Here is a 6,251-nt window from a genome sequence, read left to right as displayed (position 1 = left end):
ATTTTCAACTCTTGCCTTGTACCATTTAAACATTTGAAAAGCTTCTGATTTTTTTTAAAAAAACATTACTGACATCATCCTTGAGTAATCATCCACAAATAATATGAAATATTTATCACCATAATAACTTTGAACTTTCATAGGACCACAAAGATCAGTGTGCACAAGATCTAAAATTCCCTTAGAAGTGTAGGACTTACTTGTAAAGCTTGATCTTGTCATTTTACCCATCTGGCATCCTCAGCACATAGCATTCTCAGGTTTTTCAAGACTCGATAGACCTCTTACTCGGTGCTTCTTTCTTATTTTGATCAGATTATCAAAATTTACATGACAAAACCTTTTATGCCATAACCAGGTATCATCTATCTTTGCATATAGACACTTATTCTGAGTTGAGTCAAGGTGAAATGTGTTACCCTTTGTTTGTGTCCCGGTAGCAGCTAACTTTCCATGCTTGTCATGAACTTTGACAATTCCTTTCTGAAATTCTATTCGGTAACCTATGTTGTTTAGTTGTGCTACACTCAACAAATTGTATTTCAAACCTTCAACCCAATAAACAACATTGCATTTTGCATTGTCAATAAGTGTTATAGATCCTTTACCTTTTACTGGACATGGTGCATCATTGCCAAATCTTACATAGCCTCCATCATAATCTTCTAATATAACAAACTTGTGTTTATCACCTATCATGTGATGTGAGCATCCACTATCTATGATCCAAGAATCATTAGTATTTATGTGAGATATTAGGGATTTTTCTTCATACCTTTCTTCATCTGATCCATCTTTGATAGCCACATAAACTACTTCCTTTGTATCAGTTTCATCTGATTTATCATCATTGGATTCCTCATCGGCTATTAAGCATGACTTTCTGTCTCTTCTTTTGAAGTCTCGGTGTCCTTTGTAATGATTATCTTTTTGTCTGTCATCTCGGTAATCTCTCTTTTCAGTAGAATCTTTGTCAAGATAGTTAGAAGCCATATGTCCTATCTTATCACAATTGAAACATTTCAAAGGTAGTTTTCCTTTATACTTACCTTTGCCTCTTGGTAACCTTCTGGCTAATGGTGCTTCAAACTCTTCTTGCTTTCTGATTTCCTCATATAGTTTGTGCACCTTTTCCATGTTCTTGCAAAATCTCTCACTTGCTCCACTGTGATCCCCTTTAATGTGCTTACTCTTTCTATCATTGTAATCATCAGATTCACCAATATGAAAAGAACTAAATGCAGATTCAACTTTATTTACCGATGACCCACTGTTATCAAAGTTATTTAACTCAAATGTATGTATCTTACCAATAGTAGCATCTAAAGAAACTGGCATATTGGGTACAGACCTTAATTCATTGATTGCAGAGACTCGGATTGCATAAGCTGGTAGAAGGGTTCTTAACAACTTACTTGTTATATCCTTTTCTACAATAGTTCCACCTGCTCCTTTGATTTGATTGACAATCTCCTTTAGTCTTGTATTGTACTGGGTTATGTTCTCACCTTCATTCATCCTCATAGATTCAAGTTTCCCTCTTAGACTGTCCACTTTTGCTCTTTGAACATGTTCATATCCACCATACACAGATATGAGCTTGTCCCACATTGCCTTTGCATCATTGCAGCCTTCTAGATCATTAAACTTTGAGTCGGTCAATGCAGATGTTATTTCAATCATTGCTTGGATATGTTCTTGCTTTTCCTTTATCTCTTCCATTGTCAATGGATAGGTGCTCGGTGTAATGAAATCATTCTCCAGATAATATACAACATATTCTTCAACTCTTGATAGGTGCAGCTTCATCCTTTTCTGCCATGTAGAGAAGCTTGACTTGTTCAGCTTCGGTGCATCCCTCTTGTACATCTTTGGATCTTTGCCTCAAGTACCTTTAAACTTTTTCTTCCAGAGTCCAAAGCTCTGATACCAATTGATAGTTCTGATACTTAATGTTTAGTACAAATGCCAAGCTAATAAGATGAGGGGGGGGGGTGAATCATACAAACTTAATCTTCCATAAAAACAACAAATTCAACCTCGGTAACATATATTTCAGTAATATAACCAAAACTGCTAAACATGCAAACTCATAAGCATATAAACATCATAACACTCATAACACCAGATTTAACATGGAAACCCAAATAGGGAAAAACCATTGTGGGATTTCGGACCCACTAAGAAATATACTCTTCTAGAGTATGCTCGGTTAAAAGCAAATCCTGTTAAAGATTACAAACACATTGCTAGATGTGACCCGGTTAAGGGATTTCCCTTAGATCTATTAGGATCTTCACCTTGTTAGAAGTGACCTTGTTAAAGGATTTCAAACACTCAATCAGAATGTCACCTTGCTAGAGGGTTTTACAAATAAGACTGTTAAGTCCACTCGGTTAAGAGATTTTCTATCACTTTACAAAATAACAGTAATAAAAATCTATCTGCAACTTCACATCTAAAATGCTAAAGCAGATTCTTATTTGCTCAATACAATCTAGTCATAGGACTTATCTTGTCCATCTGTTGGGCTCTATACTCTGTTATTCAAACAGATCTTCAAGCTTCTATGCTCGGTAATCACTATGTAGCATTCATGTGCTTACACTTGCCCGCATACATTGTTTATCAACAGTTCCTTATTTATAAACAATTTGCCAACCGCTTAATCTCCTTGATCACATATCCCATGATCAATCATAGCCATCATATCTTCAAACTTGACTAGGTTCAATGTATCCTTCGATCTAAAAATGTTTTACCCTATCGTGGAACTTGAATACATTTCTTGGAACTTGTGCTAGGGTATTGCGGTTCAATCTGAGCTGTAGATCTTCCTGCTGATTTTCCTTTGCCATAGATTCTTTAACAACCTTTATACACGTTGTAACAATCATTTAATCATAACCAGCTCATCAGCTTCCTTCATTAAATAATGCTTTTATTCATTCAATGCATTATGTTATTACTCGGTTGCAACTCGGTAAATACTAAACTTCACTCGATAGATATACCGCCTTCATTAACCGATAGCGATAACCTTAGTGTTTACCGACTAGGTTCCTTAGGGTTTATCGACTAGGTTCTTTGCTCGGTAACATATTATAGTATTAATCTTACAATCAACAACATATGTAGGATATCAAAACAATCTAAACATCATGATCTCATCATTGTCTAACTCGGTAATAGTTGCCCATTGAATAACTTATTTCTCCCCTTATTCATCGCATTCTTTCTGTGCCTTTTACCGACATCTTTATACTCACCAAATCATACTTCTTAAGATATGGCAACATCATATTGAATTAGAAAATCAATTTCTTGACATCAATGACAAAATAATAATATTAAGATAGTAAACATCCTTTAGTAGTTATATCCATAATCATCAACAACCTTCTCAATATCCTAACTGAAATGCCAACAATCTCTTATTGTAATTGGAATGCCAACAATCTCCCTTTGTCTGTTATAATGCCAACACATACAACATCCACAACATACATAACATCTGGACTGCATACATTGTCCAGTCAAAACCAAATAGCTAGTTTGACATCAATGATAACATTATTAACACAAGTCTAACAATCTCCAACAATAGCATCAACTCATGCAATATAATCATGAAGTGAGGTTAGCACTATCAAGATTCCATCATAATCTCATAAGCAATATAGTCTATCCATGAATAATGAGTGCATATTACCCATCAAATATAAGTCCATCCATCATAATAGTCTAAGATATGTCATCATCCACATGGATCATCATATATAAAATATCCATATGAAATGTCTAGCATCATCAATAAGCATTTCAGTTATTAGTAGTCATAAATTTCAACCAAAACAACATCAAAGAGTCTAAATAAGTCTATCGATGCATAAATTAAAAGATGAATCGGGGAGGGATGTTGCATGTAGACTTTGTGCTACACTATTCTGATTGAAGGTATTGCCATGCAATTGATAGTAGTTTAAGACTTTGTGTTATTTTTTGTTATCAATTTAGAGGAGTTAAATTGAGTTGTGTGTGAGAGAGACTTTGTGCTACACTCTCATCATGATATTGTTAATTTGATCAATTGGTGTAAAGAATAGAAGACTTTGAGATTTATTCTTAGTTATTTAGGATTTGTTGGTACACATTTATGTTATTCTTACATCTAACTATATTGGATGTTAATTATTGTGACTTGAATTAGTATCAAGTTGTAATAAGGAGAAAGTTTATTCTGAAATAAGAGAATAGAGAGAACATCTATCTCGAAGGAAGAGGATAAGATGAATTGTATCACCCATTGAATAGATCAGTGAATATAGTGTAGCTTGGATACTAGTTGAAATACCACAAGCAGGCAGTCTCCCCTTTGTGAGGAGAGATATAATCTCACCATAGTTGTGGTTAAATCTACCATTTTGTAATCAATCACTTGATTCAAAAACATTCTCCCAACATGTGTATGTGTATGTGTATGTGTATGTGTATGTGTATGTGTATGTGTATGTGTATGTGTATGTGTATGTGTGTATATATGTATACATAATATATATATATATATATATATATAAATATACATATACATATGCATATGCATATTCATATACATACATACATACATACGCATACATACATATATATACACATACATATGTGTATGTGTATGTATATGTATGTGTGTGTGTATATATATAAACATTTATATGCACACACACACACACACACACATATGTATATATACATGTTTATGTATATTTATATGTATATATACATATACATGTATATATACATATGTGTGTGTGCATATATATGTTTATATACATATATATACGCATAAATATACATACACATATGATGGGAAAATGGTGTCTCAATATTGCATTTACATTAGGTTACTATTTATAGTAGGTTTTCATTTGAGCATGAAATGGTGCGAAATTCTCGTCAAAGCTTCTGGTTGGCTAGATAAGCATTCTAGTAAAGTTACGTAGCAAGATCACAGCTAGTTTTGAAGATATTAATTTTCCGTTTTGGAGGGGTCCAATGAAAGGTTTAAATTTATTTTTGAGGATGTTAGAAGCCCCCAAAATGCTCTAAAAAGTGGGTGTAAATAGCATAGTATTTTACGAGGCAATAGAGCACTTTGAGAGCTTCTGGTGCTTCAAACAGTTCGTCAATAGGACACACGGTTCTCAAGTTATGGCCTCTGGAAGGTTGTACTACTGAAATAGGAAATATAAAATACCTTGGACACATAAATGAGCTATAAAAAATGAGGGACGCGTCATAGGGCATCTAGAAGGGAGATAAGGTTGGCTACACCTCATTGGGTGGCTTTATCCCATGGTTTTGTAATACCGTTTGACGGTTTCATGTATTGAATCTCCTATATATGAGGTGCATGAGATAGAGGTTGTGTGTAAGAGTCTTATAGCTATTGAGTTACCTCTAAATCTCTAATTAGTGGTACTCCTGCAAAGAGCTTGCTCTGTAAGTATATTATAATCTATTTTTTATTGTGGAATAATATATTGGGCAGCTTTTGGAGTGTGAGGTTTTTCTCCCGAAAGGGTTTTCCCCACATAAAATACTGTGTTATGGTTTGAATGTTATTATATGTATTTCTATTTTATGTAACTGTTGTGACGATCTATTAAAAAAAATTGCATTACCCTCCTCTCAAGGTTAGTGTAGGAAGTTGTTTATCTACTTAGCTTCCTTACAAGTGGTATCAGAGCTAGATCACCTTTGGTTTAAGTTGTGGGTTGTTGGTCTTTTTGAACTAATCAAGATTTGAGTGAGAGCTTTTGCAGAAGACACTTATTTATCATTGCAGAAATTTTTCAAATGGCAAGCTCGTTAGGGAAAATAGAGGTGGATAAATTTAATGGAATAAATTTTGAGATGTGAAAGCTGAAGATGGAAGATCTACTAATAGATTGAGATCTATGGGATGCTATTGATGCGAATGTCTAAAGGCCCTGAGATCCTACTGTGGCGACTTAGTATGATGTTATGGACTGAAAGGCCAAGGGTCTAATCAAAGTGTGCATCATAGACTCTGTTTTGATCAATGTCCACAAAGAAAGCACTGCAAAGAAGCTATGGAATAAGCTTGGTGAAATGTATCAAGCAAAATCCTTATTAAATCAGATTTTCTTGAGAAAGAAATTGTATTCCTTGAAGAAGGAAGAGGGTGGACGAGTTGCAGACCACTTGAAAGCATTCAATATGTTGGTGGCTCA

This window comes from Cryptomeria japonica, chromosome 4 (genome assembly GCF_030272615.1).
Source record: "Cryptomeria japonica chromosome 4, Sugi_1.0, whole genome shotgun sequence".
Classification (NCBI taxonomy): Eukaryota; Viridiplantae; Streptophyta; class Pinopsida; order Cupressales; family Cupressaceae; genus Cryptomeria; species Cryptomeria japonica.
This window is presented reverse-complemented; position numbering follows the sequence as displayed.